At 37.7% G+C, this 16,991-nt stretch overlaps 1 long non-coding RNA gene across 1 annotated transcript in view; it reads left to right on the top strand.

The window, feature by feature from the left end:
* Nucleotides 1-1,118: 1,118 nt before the first annotated feature.
* LOC127496159 (uncharacterized) overlaps nucleotides 1,119-16,991 on the top strand; it is a 152,524-nt gene continuing 136,651 nt past the window's right edge. The window contains exon 1 of the long non-coding RNA XR_007925250.1: nucleotides 1,119-1,369. This is a non-coding gene — a long non-coding RNA (uncharacterized LOC127496159). The remainder of the gene's footprint in view (nucleotides 1,370-16,991) is intronic.

Below are 16,991 nucleotides of genomic sequence, written 5' to 3'. Positions count from 1 at the left end.
CTACACGCGCAAACATCTGTGATACTGAGAGACTCTCTCGCTCTCCTCTCAGGAGATGTCCACTAAAATAAGAAAGATATTCGCACATTATTTATTTATTTATTTATTTTTTCTATTTGTATTTTCGTCTTTAAAGAGATAGTTCACCCAATAATGAAAATTATGTCATCATTTATTCCCCTTCAAGTTGTTCCAAACCTTGAAGATATTTGGAAGAATGTTTGTAACCAGATCTCAACCCCCATTGATTGCCATAGTATTTTGTTTCCTACTATGGTAGTCAATGGGGGGGGTGAGATCTGCTTGGTTACAAACATTCTTCCAAATATCTTCCTTTGTGTTCAGCAGAACATAGAAATTTATACAGATTTCGAACAACTTGAGGGGTGTAAATGATGACAGAATTTTCATTTTTGGGTGAACTATCCCTTTAATGTCCCAGTAAATTGACTTGATAAGCGCTATTTTCCTCGAATTATGATGACCTACAGTATTTCTAATTCTAATTGAAACAGGAAGACATTGTTGTGAGACATATCGTCACCCTTTTTGCGTTTAGTTTATGGTTATTATCTTAACAAAGCAAGATAAACTGTTTAAATTTCTTATTTAAAAAGGATTTACAGTTAATGGGGTGAAAACTCTCTCAACATTCTCTCACCCTCATGTCCTTCCAAACCTGTATGACATTTCTTCTGTGGATGTCTTAGTGTTTTTGTCCATATTATGAAAGTAAATGGGGTTCATTGTTGTTTTGGACCCCAATGTCTTTCGTTGTATGGACAAAAAAAAAATAATAATAATTTTTTGTGTACCCCAGCAGAAAGTCAGTCATACAGGTTTGTCATGAGGTTGAGTAAATAATGACAGAATATTAATTTTTGGGTGAACTATCCCTTAAGTGAGCTATTAAAATACAAGCAGCATCATACAAGCAACGTCAGAGGAAGAAATTATAGAAAAAGACCCCGGTCCTGTTAGCCTGTTCATTCCCCCTTTTCCTCTTTCCTCTCTCAACCCGTTCCTCCCTCACTTCATTTTCCCTGTTCTCCGTCCTACACGCAGGGGACATTAATCCAGAAATCTGCATATGTGCTGCGCGCCTCGGGAGCCGGGACTGTCCAGACACGCCGGCGTGTGATTTCACATTGTTTTGAGCAAATTGCAGCTTCTGATGATGGGAATCTAATTCCCACCGTGCTCGTGGAGGGAGGGGTAGAAAGAGGAGGGAACCGTTACCGAGGCAGCAGCCGTCCTGTGGCATGGCAGCGCGTGTGCCTGCGTGGTGCCACTCATGCAGACACTTCCACATGCGCCCGCACACGTCCAGGGAGGGGGCATCCTAATACACCAAATTGCTGATACACATGTAAGCAAATATCCTCTCAAATTACTTTCTCTCTCTTCAGGCCCAAGCTCGCGATGAGGCTTGTTATTTAAGAAAGCAAGGGCGGTGATTTTGTTTTTCCTCTAAGAAGGGCTCTAATTTGCATTGCATGCTGAATTACATGAACAGGAGGCCCACCCCTGGCAGGGCTTGCACCGTCTCCATATGCCTTTATTTTTGTCATGTTTAAATTTAGTTGATTTAAGGACAGATGTGGTGTGCAATCAGTGGCACCCTCAGTTTATTTCTCATGAAATTGGACTTTGTGCTAAGAATGTTTGCATTTGCGCTAAATTGCTGCATTTATTGGGGTCTTGAGTGTGCCATCGTCTTCCATTTGCGACGGGCATGCGTACATATGGGACCGGCATAAGAGATGGCTGATTTGCTTTAAATGGCAACTATCTTTAGAAAATGATGTCTGTTTGAGTGTAGAGAAGCTGCACGGTATGTAGGCAATCCATCTAGACAATTAGCAGAGTGATTCAGACTGCGGCAGCATGGAAAAAGCCACCAGCTGTGTGCATCATACCAATCATACGCCGTACATATTGGAGAAACAAGTTCGTTATACACATCCTTGCATGATATATATTACTTTACTATCAGTGTCCCTCATCTACTATCACTGCAAGTAGATCATTAGCAACATATGACCAATAAAATAATGCAGTAGTTCTCCAATTGCCTTTATGTTAATGTTATGGGTCATAATTAGCCCCTTTGGAATATTTATTGGTTATATAAAGAGAGAAAGTGGTAGTTAAACTACTGCAGACTATAGTTGTCATTATTATTATTGCCTTTTATAGTTTTTTATGTAAATATGCATGCAAACAAAGTATTTAGGTACATTTTATTCATTAAATAGCTAGTGTGATATGTATAGTGAGGCATTATTAAGTTTTTTTTTTTTTTTTTAAAGCAAATGTTGTTCCAAACCTGAAAAAGAAAATATTTTGAAAAATGTCTTTTTTGTCGATACAGTGGAAGTAAATTGGCTCCAATGTTGTTTGCTTCCCAACGTTCTTAAAAACATTTTTTTTTTTTTGTTCCATACACTTTTTAACATGGGTTAAAAATAACCCAAGTTGGGTTAAATGTTTGACCCAACCTGCTGGATAGATTTATTTAACTCAACTATTGTTTAAAAATTACTATTGCTCGCCTAAAATGAACCCAAAATAGGTTGGAAATGAACATTTATTAATAAGTTTAATAAATAATAATGAAATAATAAACATTTATTAAATTGCTTATTAATAAATGTTAACCTTTTGATTATCATTGTTGCCTCTAGTAATTATGTGTCTGATTTTTAATTTCCAACCTATTTTGGGCTTATTTTAAGCCAGTCATATAGTAATTTTAAACAATAGTTGAGTTAAATAAAATTATCCAGCAGCATTTAACCCAACCACTGGGTTAAAATAACCCAATCGCTGGGTTTGTCCATATTAAACCCAACTTGGGTTGCTTTTATCCCAGCATTTTTTAGAGTGTAGATTTAGAACAACATGAGGGCGAGTAAATACTGACAGAATGTTATTTTTTAGTTGACTATCCCTTTAACATCAGTAAGACTGGGGTGATTTACACTTTTGAATGTTTTCTCCCAGAAATACAGGCCGAAACAAAGAGATATAATGTATTATGTTAAAATATTGTAGTAAAACCTTGACCAAATAGGCTGATAAAAGGATGGGAAAAAAATGGAGAAAATGGAGGTAGCCAGAAAGAAAGAAAGAGAGAGGGTGGGCGAAGTTGTCAGGCGGAGTGTGTGAGCTAGCCAGATGATAATGTGGCATGACACTTCTGAAATGAGACACTGGTTGCCATGGCAAAGAGGCAGGAGGGACAGTCTCTCAAGAGGCCCAAATAAAACAAGCTGTAAATGATGTTTGATTAGAATTTAGATCATGTAATCGTTCGGGACAGGCCTTTTGTCAGCTGCTTTAAAGCCCAGGCTTTTGCAATTCTTCACAGCGTAGCTTCTGCCATGGCGAAAACGCTCTTCCAATCTGTATCTTCTCCTCTCTTCCCATCTCTTATGCGTCTCTGCTTCTCATTATCTCACCTGTTTAACACATCGTAATGATCCTCTTCAGTTAGACTTTCTTAATAGAGTCAGGCGTTAGCACACATTTAATTTCAATGTGAAATGTACGTAGAAATAATCTCGCAAGCACGTTGTCAGGCAGGTGGATGTCAGCCTGACAGGATGAGGATTGGAAAAATTGTCTCATTCTGAAGCTCTCTAGCGCATTTTAAAGACAAAGGGTCTAATTCACTAATAATTGTGTACAAGTGTTCTTATTTCTGTATGCAGAAAATGTTCACACACAAAATTTCTGCTGCATTCACAACAGTTGTGTACCCTTGTTCTAATGTTGATGAATCCGAATTATTCTAAATGACGGTGGGCGTGTCCTCAGTTAGTAATTAGCATAATACACACCCAGCCCATTTCCATATAAGGGCTTTCCACATAACCTCTTCTGTACAGCCATTCATCACTCTCTGCAAACACTCACATATGATCAGCTACATTTTTATGCAGAAAATGTCCCAGATCAAGCTATAGCCCTCTGAAATAAGACTTGTAGGCTCAGTTAGCTAAGTTTCTAATAATATTTATGAAAATTTCAGTTTCACCCATTTCCAGCGTGGTTGTTGTGTACTTATGATTTTAGTTGTTTAAAAAGTTTATCCTGAAATTACACACAATTAGTGAATGAGACCTAAAGAGAGATTATTTGTTGCCATACGTTCATGTCACACACAATAAAGAAACAATTAATCAAAAAGATAAGGTCTAAAAAGAACCATTAAAAAGAGACATTTTATTTTTTTCCACTTAAAGCGATATTCACTTCTTTTTGGAATTATCTTAGAAAATACTGTACTGATTTATTTTTTCAAGTCATAGCTTTTTTAATACTTGCTGAGACAAAAACAAGCATATTCATGTACTTCGTGTTTAAAAGTATTACATTCAACTAATGAATCATAATGAAAGTAAATCACCGCTCAATTCATTGCTGATGCCGTGTATGCAATAGCTGAACCCTTATATCAAGGTCACTCGGAACAGCACGGCATGATGTGCAGTGGAATGAAATGCACAAATGAAATGTGCATAAAAACATATCTTAATATCATAGAAGCCCTGTAACCTTGTGTACATGAGATGACAGAATCTGTAATAAAAGGCCTCACACTCTTTAGTCTGATTGCTGTATTATGCACTGAACATATTAACAGCTAAATAGACCATAGCTTCTTTTAAAGCCTCTAAATAAATTAAACAATTAACAAGGTATGAATGATATTGCACTATATAACAAAATATCTAAAGAATGTAATTTATTTTATAGCTAGCACAAGCATGCTTTTCAAGCAAAATCTTCCACCAAAGACATTTTGTTAGATTTCTTGTTGTCAAATGCTGTGACATGTTCATAGTTAAAAGTGATTAACTACGCTTGTGGATACTTGTGTGAATTTTATGGGAAGTGACTTACATCCACTACAAACTTTTGTGACCAATTATGGGTAAAGGTCATTATAAAATGTCTAGAAATGTGAGTTCTAAGTTCTAGTTGTGAGAAAAGGTCTAACATAATTTATTTTCAGATGTCACTTGTTTTGATGTTTTGTAACTATGCATTTGGATTCCTACAGTATTAAGTGTGATTTAAAGGGAAAGTTTATAATAAAGTTTATAATAATAATAATATTTATAATAATAATAAAATGTACACACCCTCATGTTATTCCAAACTTACTTGACTTACATAAGAATGTAAAAAATTGGATCCCATTACAATTCAACACATTTTCTATTTGAATATATTTTAAAATGTTATGTTAAAAACCGTTGTGCTGCTTAATATTTTCGTGGAAACCACACTCTAAAAATGCTTGGTTGTTTCAACCCAGGTCAAATATGGAAAATTTAATCAAAAAATCTAAACCAGCGGTTGGGTTTGTCCATATTTGACCCAAACATGGGTTGAAACAACCCAGCATTTTTTAAAATGCATGATATTTTTTTCCAGGATGCTTTGATTAATAGAAAGTTCAAAATAGTATTTATTTGAAATGGAAATCTTTTATAACATTATATATTTACTAGGGGTGTAACGGTACACGTATTCTTACCAATGCGAACCAAATGCATTACATTGCAACGTCTCCTGTTAAGGTCTCCTGTTAATCGCAATAAGCTCTGCGTTTTGTTACTTTCAGTAAGAAACAAAGTGTCATCCTTCAAATTCTATCTACAAAATCATGAAATTCAAACAGAAAATGCCTTTTTGACGCGTTTTATTGTGGCATGACGGATCGCTGTATAGGCGCCTCAGTTCAACCGGCAGCGCGGAGCGCGAGTGCACGCGATCATCTCTTTCTCTTTAATAGCCTACTAGTTACAGAATAAACATGAATGAACATCTAAAGGTATGTTGAAAGATATAGTACAACTTACTGAAATGGTCATATCTCTTGTAATTGCTCAATCAGTGTTTCAACAGCGGAAAGACATCAATGAAACAGCTTGTAAACAATAGGCTATGTCAGCATTTACCTCAGAAAAGCCATTCAGTGTCCACAGCTTGTTAGTTCGCCATATATTAAGTGAAAGAGACCAACTCTTTCAGTTAATATATGCTCTGTTTTATCCTATATATTCATTATATTTTATTTAACCTGTTAGTGATGTCTTGGTTATTTAATGTATGTTTAAATAAATCTGTCGTAAAAATGACAGCCACTGTGCATAAATAATAAATTCAACAACGAATTGGAGTAAAACTTAACTTTATAATTCGATTTTGAAGTTAATGCAAAAACTGCCTTATGTGCAGCTTACAGGTTTGCATACAATTTGTTATTTGAGTGTTGATTATTATATCTAAAAATAAATAGCGATTGAATTTAAGCTAATAGTTTGGGCTAATAGTTTGTTGTTAACCTTTAATATTATAGTAGCCTAATGTTCAAGTAAGGGCTTCCTACATAGTTTATAGCATTAGCAGAGATAATTTTTTTTATCCTTAAGAAACTTTTAGTTAGAATTTAATTTAATATATTTAAAGACAGAGACAATTTGTTCAGTAAACTACTGTTTAATAAAAAAAAGCTATTTTATGTTTAGTTTTCTCCCCACCTGCTGTACCGAACCCGTACCGAACCGTGACTTCAAAACCGAGGTACGTATCGAACCGTGAGTTTTGTGTACCGTTACACCCCTAGTATTTACTGTCATTTTTGATCAGTTTAATGAAAAAAAGAAAAACCTTACTGACACCTGCAAAAATTGTATATTATTTTTTGTTCTGCAGGAGAAAGAAAGTCATACAGTTTGAAATGACATGAGGGTGAGTAAATGATGACACAGTTTTCATGTTTAGGTAAACTGTTCCTTGAAGTGTCTACATACTTTGGTGGCCACTGTATGTAACACAAACAACAACTGATGTATTAGCTGAAAAAAAAAATTCTATCTGTGATCTTTATCTAATCCTCAAAATTATATAACAAACAAAAATAAGACCCAGTCCATGAAATTTCCCTTCATGTCTTTGGAGGGTTCAAATACTATACCCCCCCCAACCCCCTGCCAGCCCGGGGAGTAATGAACTGCTTACCAAGCCTGAACTAATCAAGTCTGACTGCTCTCTGTCATTGTCAATTACACAGCAGCCTTGCCTGCAAGAGGCCTAACGGAGACTTATACTATAGCTACAAATTGAAAAGTAATGTGTGGAAAAGATGCGATCGGATACAAACTCCCAGTGCAAGGCTGCCTTTTGTTCTGCACTGTGTTTAAAGGCTGTCCTTACATTTACCAACTTTACAGGCAGGGTGAAGGACTCTTTATCTTGGATGAATATGTTCCCTTTGCTTCATAAACTTGTCTGTTGATTTGAGCGGGTGGGATATTGAGGCACTAGTAAATGTAATGCTGGCTGTGACTTGTTTACATTAGCAGTATGTACTGAAGCATTGAACGGTCTGTAGTGGACTCTGATGTGTAAATATATAAACTCATGGAGACCCATGTTGGTCCCAGCTGTGTGTCTACCTTTCCCACTGTGTTTGGCTAATCAATGGCAGACATCATCAGTAATCACAGCAGCGCAGCTTCGTGACACTGCTTGCCAGGCTCTTGACACACACAGAAACGCACCCTTTTCTGTGTTGGGGTGTGACCTTTGTGACTTGTGCAAGCAGAGAGTATAACATGAGGCTTTTAAAACATTTAGCAGAGTGTTAATCAGAATCAATTTAAGAATATAGCTGCAAGCAGCGATGACGGGCCCAAGCCCTGGTAGCACCACCAGGCTTCTGGGCAACTGTGCACGAAGGGCAATATGTATTAAAAACTGGGTAAATGTAAAAGAAATATGTCAAGATATGAGACTCTTCCTGTTTCCCTTTTTGTCAGTACTTTAATTGCTCGCCATGGCAACACTGTTTGAGATATCTAATATCTGTTCACAATTTAACATTTTCCTGATATTAAAAAAAAAATAAAAAAATCACATTCAAACCTAAATATCTGACTTTCTGTTGATCGGAGCTAATGGCTGTACATTAGAAAGTTGTCTGGCTCAATGAGAACAATATATGTACCGAGTTTGGTGACTGTAGGTAAAACTAATCCCCCACTTTTGTCAAAAGGTGTCACAACAGAGCTACCTCTCCACGCCCGTTTTTAAGGCTTTTCCCATGTCTACTGGCTGACCACTCTGATGCGTGTGTCGAATTTTATGTAATTTAAAGCATGCTAAGAGCTGTAAAAACACCCAAGAATATTATTAAAATTTGATGCGGCGCCATGGTAACAGTATTTAAGACATCAAGAATCCTTTCGCAGGTCTACATCTGCCGTGTTTTGGCATTATTCTGATGAAGTTTGGAGTGAATCGGATAAAAATAAGAGGGTGATTTCAAAGCAATTTGAAAGTGACACACTTCCTGCTGCCAGTTGGTGGCACTATGACTTTGACTCACAACAGTCACATCCATGTGGTCGGCCTCCTACAACGAACACACAGCTGAAGTTTCATCCAAATCATTCAACATGCCGAAGTTATAACACGCTTCCTGTTTCCTTTTTTTGCCATAAATTTGTTGCCTCGCCACGGCCAAACCGTTTGAGATATCAAAAATCCTTAAGATAGGATAGCAAGCTAAGCTTATGACTAATTGAAGTGTATCAACACTGATATTATGTTATAAGATGAACTGATAAAATTAAAATTCTGTCATCATTTACTCACCCTCATGTTGGTTCAAACCTGTATGACTATTTTTTTTCTGTGGCTTGAATGAGTTCATATAATGGATCTGAATGATTTGTTCATGATTCGTTTGACTGACTCGTTTGATTCAGTTGCATCAATTAACAACTCACTAGAGAGGAATATTATCAGAGAATAACAGCTCAAAATTCGTATCTATAGTTGCGGATACTCTGCTTGTGTAAAAATTATTATGGGACCAATTGGGTAAAAGTCATTATAAAATAGCTAGAAAAGTTCTGAGTTGTGAGAAAAGGTCTAAAATGATTTATTTTCAGATTTGATGTTTTGTAGCAATGCAGTTTTATTCCTACAGTTCACAAAACTGAGCTAATTGATTCGTTCACTGATTCTCATCTCGATTCGGTTACAAAAGCTCACTGGAGAGGAAGATTGTCTGAAAACATAGTCTCAAAATTTGGCCTGTTCCTTCCTTAATACATTCTCTAAAAATTATTGTGGGACAAATTGGGTAAAAGTCATTATAAAATAGCTATAAAGTTCTCAGAGTGAAGTTCTTGGAGTTCTAGTTGTGAGAAAAGGTTTAGCATTATTTCAGATGTTGCTTGATTTGATGTTTTGTAACAATGCAGTTTAATTCCTACAGTTCACAAAACTGATTGACTGAATTATTCACAGTCTGATTCTTGACTCACTGATTCGGTTTCAGCAATTAACAGCTCACTGGAGAGGAAGATTATCACAGAATAAAGGTGCATTCACATGTACTGTTGTTTGGTGAGTTTTCATAGCGAAATCCAGTCATTTCAATAGAAATCCGAATTCCGTGTGAGGGTTATTGACAATAAACAATAGACCTTTTTGCCTGTGAAATTTGGCTAATGTGACCACACCTTAACGCCTCAAAAAATGGACTGTTCTCCACACAAAATTGCATTTTTAGAAAATTTGGACCACTTTTGTTATATTTTTATGCTGGTTTTTTTTTTCATAATTTTTTCTTATTCAACACAACTGCATGGAATAAGGCGATCAGTATAGTTTGGAAATGACATGAGGGTGAGTAAATGATGACAGAAATGTCATTTTTAGGTGCACTATCCATTTAAAATGCTACACTCAGATCTCCAGAAGAATGAGGCTATTGTGGCCGCCTCCTTTATCTTGTTCTAGCCAATGGCACTGTCACTCACCCCCATGTGTTCTGGGATTACTGAACAGGAGGTCAATGATCAGACACCTCGGCTAATAAAACGTGCTGCTGGATTGTTTGCAGTGGAGCTCATAGCTCCATATTCATTTACAGGGTGTGTGTATGTATGTGTCCTTGGCATAAGTTAGAGTGATTTCATGCGTATCTGGTGGGTGCCCGTCCATGAAATCCGGCGGATACCTGTGCTATCCATTACAACTGTCCTGAGAATAAAGCACACTCCTTTTTAGTCAGCTTCCAGCCACGTTATTTAAAGTAATTAACCTTAATTTGCCGAAAAGACAGAAATCTTTATTAGACCGTTGCCACTTAACCAGACCCAAGCCTACCGAAGTCCATCTCCCTCAGCTCCAAATGGGGTCTGCATTTAATCAAAATTCATCCATCAGATTTTAGTGTTGAATCATTTTTTAATTGGAAGTTACAATTCTGGTTAATAGTCTTATAATTCTCAGGCTCTAATAGTGGCACCGCTGGGAGCCGCTCTATTTTCACTGACTCTCCACCTTTACATGGGGCCCTGGAGAACTTTTTTTTTTACCTGACACTGTCTGCCTGCACACCAGCACACCGCCATCCTCCTGCCCATCTACCGGCCCACAGAGGTAGAAAAAACATCACCAAAGCTTGACAAAGTGGGTCATTTTTGACCTTCTTACTTTCATATTTGATAGTAACTCATACAGAGATTGAGGAGACCAGACCTGACCAAGTTGTTTAAATGTATGCTTGCATATAGAGGAGTGAGAACCAACTTTGTTAACAACATAAGGTTTTGTAGTTAACAGAGATCATGTAATTTGTGCTTATAATACACACATACACACACACACACGAACACACACACACACACACACACACACACACACACACACACACACACACACACACACTCTTTATTATTGGCACTTTCTGCATTTTAACATAATTGTAAAGTCATCAAAGCTTTGATATAACACAAATGGAAGTATGGGAATTATGCAGTGATCAAAAATGTTAAATAAAAAATTAATTTAACTCAAATGAATCACCATTTACCCTGATTTTTTTTTTTTTTTTTTTTGAGGGGGGTCAAAATAAACTACGTTAAATATTTTTTTTGAGTTTTGTAAAGAAATGCATACATGCAGTAGGAACAGATTATATTTGTCAATTCACATTTAAGAGTAAACCTGTAGATCAGCAGATCAACCTTTTTGACACAAAGGCCCTCATTGTTCAACAAAATATTCAAAGATCCCCCATATTGGCTTAGATATTTCCTCTGGTATTTCTTCTTTAAATATTTCTTTAAAATGCTGCTTTTCAATCTTTTTTTTTATTTCTAGTTCTGTATGATCTCTGTATATTGAGGGGGAAAAAAATTGATAGGGGCCGTTCACACAACACCATTTTCAACTAAAACAGAAAAAAGTTTATGCCTTTTGGGTGTTCATTTACACGACAACAGCATTTTGGGGACCTGCAAACTTATGAAAATGAGCAAGTTTTTGAAAATAATACTGTTATCGTCTCAGTGTAAACTACAAAAACATGAATTTGTGAAAACAGTTGCTGTGTTCGAAATTGCCCCCTATACCCTCATTTACTATTCCCTACATTAGTCCACTAATATAGTCCACTTGAAGGAGTGAATGAAACGAGTGAGTGAATTCGGACACTGAGTGCGCCGGAAGGGCTGCCGATTTCGCATAGTTTGTGCTTGCTGTTTAATAATCATTTAATCATTCAGCATGCGACTCTCACTGTGCATTATGGGTATTCTCTAGCCGTTGAGCGTGCATCAGTTGTACACTAGTTATTGCAGTGCATTGTGGGATTGAATGAGTGCACTCAACATCGTCCACTATGGTTTCGGACACCACTACAAATGGCTGTCCCCTCAAATAGTGCCCTATTTAAGGGTATAGGGGGCGATTTCGGACACAGCCTGTGACATCATGTGAATGCGTAGGCTATTACGTGTTCAGTTTATAGGCGCGTAGTGTTTCATTACAAAGTTACATCGCCAACTACTGGCCTAGCATGTATACTACAGCGTTTTAGGCGTTTTCTCGGAGCTGTGTTAACAGGGATCATTTTGACAACATTGTCGTCTGTACACAAAAAACGCAAAGGAAAAACTTTTCCGTTTTTAGTACATTGTTGTGTAAACTTTTATTTATTTATTTTTTTAACATTTTAATTAAGTCCGATTTTAATTATTAAAATTTTAATTAAGTGAGAACCACTGCTTTAGATAAAAACATTTTTAAGATCTTGCGAAACAAATTAGGGCTGTGCGATATTGAAAAAAAATGCGATATGCGATACCTCGTTAAATGCGATATTCGATATGCGATGCGAAGATAGTGTGTAAAATCAATTTAAATTATATTTAAAAATATTTTAAAAATGTAGTAACCAATATAGTATGTTTCACATTCTTTCTGGGAAAAGAAATAATCACTGCAACTTTTGAAAGTGACCAAGTTTTTTAGCATTACATAAAAAGTAATGTCACAAATCTGACAATGTAATTTTAACACCAATGCAAAAAAAAAAAAAAAAAAATGCATGCCAATATTTAAAACTCTTTGCTTGATAATATATAGTTAAATCAACCTAAATCTTAAAATCAAGAACATCCAGGTAAACAAAAACACCTAAAAACTAGGGGTAAACGATTATTTTATTATTTTTGTTATTTTATCTTTGTTATTAAAAAATAAGAACTACAAACAAAAGGACAAATACAATAGGACAAATTCTTACTTGAAATAGCATTCAAGTAAGAAACAATACAGAAACTGAATGATCAAATGTAAATCTAAAACACTGCGTAGTCTTCACATTAATTAAATATACATTGATTCATAATAAAGCTACAGAAGTTATTTAGTCAAGAGCAGTGAGTGAATTTCTCTTTATCTTTTGTTGTTTCGCAGACAGCAGCAGGTTTACTGTTATTAGCTGCTGTCCCTTTAGGACCTAATGTACGGCCACGGATCCTACTGAAACGCATCCGATTTCTTTCCCAACTGATAATGTTAACTTAAGTCATAACCGACTGTGTTTACATGAATACTCACCAAGACAGACATTTTGACATATGTGTGTGTATTTGACCGTTCGAGTGCAATAAGGCGCGAAAAAGAACTGAAGGGATTGCTCGCTGTCAGAGAGGCGGCTTGTGCACGCGCTTCGGTTGTGTGTGTCAGACAGCAGAGAGCGTGAGACCACAAGGAGTTGTTTCCCGCAACTTATTGCAGTTAATAACTCTTTTAATGTCAAGAAAGTCACGTAAGTATCAGTCGCGTGCCCAATCTATTCACTGCTCTATGCGTTAACCTAAAACTTTTTGTAGTAGCCTATTAAAATCATACATATATCGCATGCCATTAATATGCATGCGATATGTACATTTGCGGTATTTCGATATTTTCGATATATCGTGCAGTCCTAAAACAAACACAGTCATGTGTGTCCAAACTTTTGATTTGTACTTTATATAGAGTTATACTGTTCCATCACAGTCTTGTTCAGTACGTTGTGAACGGTGTACATGGTGAATTTTACTCTGGTGGTCAGCAGCATTAGTTTTCATTGTAGGGACAAAACATTTTTGGGATAACTATATCCTTTTAAGGGAGGATTTATTTATTTGTCCTTGTAGGTCAAAGGTCATTCTGATTCTCAACACCTACTCCATTTCCTTTCACAGTTATTGCAGTGTGGTTTGTGCTACAACACAACATGTTCCAGCCGTTAGGGAAGTTTGACAGTGGAAAGGACAACCGAGTCCATACATGTAAATTGACCTTGGTCCTTTAGAGAGGGCCTGTGCGTTTAGTTGAATTCCCACATAGTGCAAGCCAGACTTAAGAATGCAGCAGCTCCACAAAGGACCATGAAGTCAAGTCCAAGTTCAATGTCTAGAGGTCCGAACATGGTATTTCTGCATTTAATGCACAAGTCATGGGGTCTCTGCGGAGGTTCTTCATGATGGAGGGGTGAAGAGAGGACTGTGTCACAGGCCAGCAAAAAAGACTGTGGGCACGACGTGTCAGAAGAGTAACAACATCCTCCTTTTGTCTCTTTCTTGCCTCTTCTATTGCTCCTTGTGTCTTGCTGATTCAATATTGATTGGTTTGGATCGGTTGGCCACGATATGGAATTTCAGAGGCCAAGCATTCAAGGCTGGCACTAGCATTCTGTCTATACGTAATTTCGATCCTCGGCTGTTATTTACATTGTTGCACAGTATTTGAAGGCCAGAGAGTGAGGAGGCAGGCACCCAATTCAACCTCTGCATTGTTCTCGGCTGTGGCTGGAGAAAAGGCCCAGCCAGTGCTGTTTGCTTCTGTGCTTTCTGCTAAAAAGAGAATTGATTCATGCATGGGGTATATAAACTAAGGTGACCTAGACTGCATTTTGTCTTACCTGAACATTTTTAGCATGTCACGCAACCTTCCCATGTTGGCTTCTGCCTAGTAGTTTATACAAAGTGGCAGATGAATTTACAGTAGTACCATAGAGTTTAATTTGATGCTCAGACTTGATGCTCACAACAACAACAACAAAATACGCTTATTTATATCGCAATCTTATAATAATGCATTTAAATAAAATTCTGGCCAGTGCAAAAAAGCTGATAATAGGCTTTGTGCCAAACGTCACATGAACAAACAGGAAAACAGGTCTCATTGTATCCGCTTGTCGGAGAAAGTGTTAATGGCAGTACGAACTGACAGCAATATCTATGAATGGTAATCAGCTAACCTGGCTAGTTGCCGTTTTATTCGATTGAAGGTGCAATCGGTGATCCTCTACAGAAACATTTTTGTTATACTGGTTGAAAGTCTGCTCATCCTGATAGCAATCAATGGTATAAATGTATTTTTTATAAATATAGATCGTCTGTGGAAGGTGTAAGACCATAAAATGTACATCCAGTTATATTCAGTCTGAATGAAATAATACGATGTCCTACCTGCCTGTCAATGTATGGTTTTACTTACCCTGGCGCACCCTGCTCACGCAGACATCATATGCCATCAGCGCGTTTCATGCTATGCAGAGTTTATGTAGACAGATGTCAGTCAAACAGACAGCAGCCACCTTTTACAGTTCATTCCAAATCAAAACCACTAGCTGATGCTGCGTTCACACCAAAACTACCATAATTAAAAGATGGCAACCCGTGACGTTTTATCCGGAGCTGTTAAGTCAGACTCGGAATTATGCGTATCCATGTCAACAGAATCAACACCGAAATGAATCTGCAGCAGTCAGGTACAAGCTCTCTAAGAGCTCTCTGTTTACGTTCATTATTATTTGTAATGGTATGCGCTTTGAGACATGAGGTAGTTTAACGCCGTCTCCTGTGATGCTTTGCCGAGAGCAGCTGTTTGTGTGCTTTCATGTGTTTTGGAAGAGGGGTGGCTTTGGACTGCGATGTGCAGGGAGGGTGGGATCGTATGCTTTCAATGCTAGCTGGCTAATATTAGCATTTCCCAGATCACCTACTGCACCTTTAAATAGACTATATTGCCAAAAGTTTTGGGACGCCTGCCTTTACGTGCACATGAACTTTAATGACATCCCATTCCTAATCCGTAGGGTTTAATATGGAGTTGGCCCACCCTTTGCAGCTATAACAGCCTCAACTCTTCTGGGAAGGCTTTCCACAAGGTTTAGGAGTGTGTTTATGGGAATTTTTGACCATTCTTCTAGAAGCGCATTTGTGAGGTCAGGCAGTGATGTTGACGAGAAGGCCTGGCTCGCAGTCTCTGCTCTAATTCATCCCAAAGGTGTTCTATCGGGTTGAGGTCAGGACTCTGTGCAGGCCAGTCAAGTTCCTCCACACCAAACTCGCTCATCCATGTCTTTATGGACCTTGCTTTGTGCACTGGTGTGCAGTCTTGTTGGAACAGGAAGGGGCCATCCCCAAACTGTTCCCACAAAGTTGGGAGCATGAAATTGTCCAAAATGTCTTGGTATGCTGAAGCATTAAGTGTTCCTTTTCACTAGAACTAGAGGGCCCAAGCCCAACCCCTGAAAAATAACCCCACACCATAATCCCCCCTCCACCAAACTTTACACTTGGCACAATGCAGTCAGGCAAGTACCGTTCTCCTGGCAACCGCCAAACCCAGACTCGTCCATCAGATTGCCAAACAGAGAAGCGTGTTTTGTCACTCCAGAGAACATGTCTCCACTGCTCTAGAGTCCAGTGGTGGTGTGCTTTACACCACTGCATCTGACGCTTTGCATTGCACTTGGTGATGTAAGGTTTGGATGCAGCTGCTCGGCCATGAAGCCCATTCCATGAAGCTCTCTACGCACTGTTCTTGAGCTAATCTGAAGGCCACATGAAGTTTGGAGGTCTGTAGCTATTGACTCTGCAGAAAGTTGGCGACTTTTGCGCACTGATTTTTACGTGGCCTACCACTTCGTGGCTGAGTTGCTGTTGTTCCCAATTGCTTCCACTTTGTTATGATACCACTAACAGTTGACCGTGGAATATATAGGCTGCATTTACACTGCAAGTCTTAATGCACAGATCCGATCTTTTGACCATATCCGATTTTTTGGCCAGTGTGTTTACATTCACTTTAGACTGGTATCGGATATCTGTGTCTACATTACTTCCTGCCCCAAAATGATTGTCATTGATAGTTTTACATGCACATAGTAGACCCTCAGGTTTTGAATGGCTGTGCTATTAAAATTATTTATATATTTCATGTCGAGTGGCCACGATTACCTGTCAGAATGGATAAGTTAACAGCTGTCAGTGTCATGGATGTATTGCAGCGCGAATTCTGACTGAACGGATATAGACTGGAAAATAAAGGTAATTTGCATTTGATATTTTATCTACAGTTTTAGAATTCCATTTTTTTTTTTAATGAATTCAAGCGAGCTAGGAAGCGCGCGTGCGCGAGAGAGAGTAGCTACAGTGAAGCTTCTGGCTTATAAGAAACACGGTGACGGCGGTCTCTTTTAAATTAACCGGGCAAAGGTTGAAATTCAGCTGCTGAATGTATGTGTGTGCGCGCAGTTTATTTCTAGAAAAATAGATAGCTAACGTTAGACATATAAAGTTCCCACCTTAATAATAAAGCTGCGAATTTTT

Source organism: Ctenopharyngodon idella, chromosome 15, assembly GCF_019924925.1.
Source record: "Ctenopharyngodon idella isolate HZGC_01 chromosome 15, HZGC01, whole genome shotgun sequence".
In the NCBI taxonomy this organism is placed as follows: Eukaryota; Metazoa; Chordata; class Actinopteri; order Cypriniformes; family Xenocyprididae; genus Ctenopharyngodon; species Ctenopharyngodon idella.
This window is presented reverse-complemented; position numbering and strand designations above follow the sequence as displayed.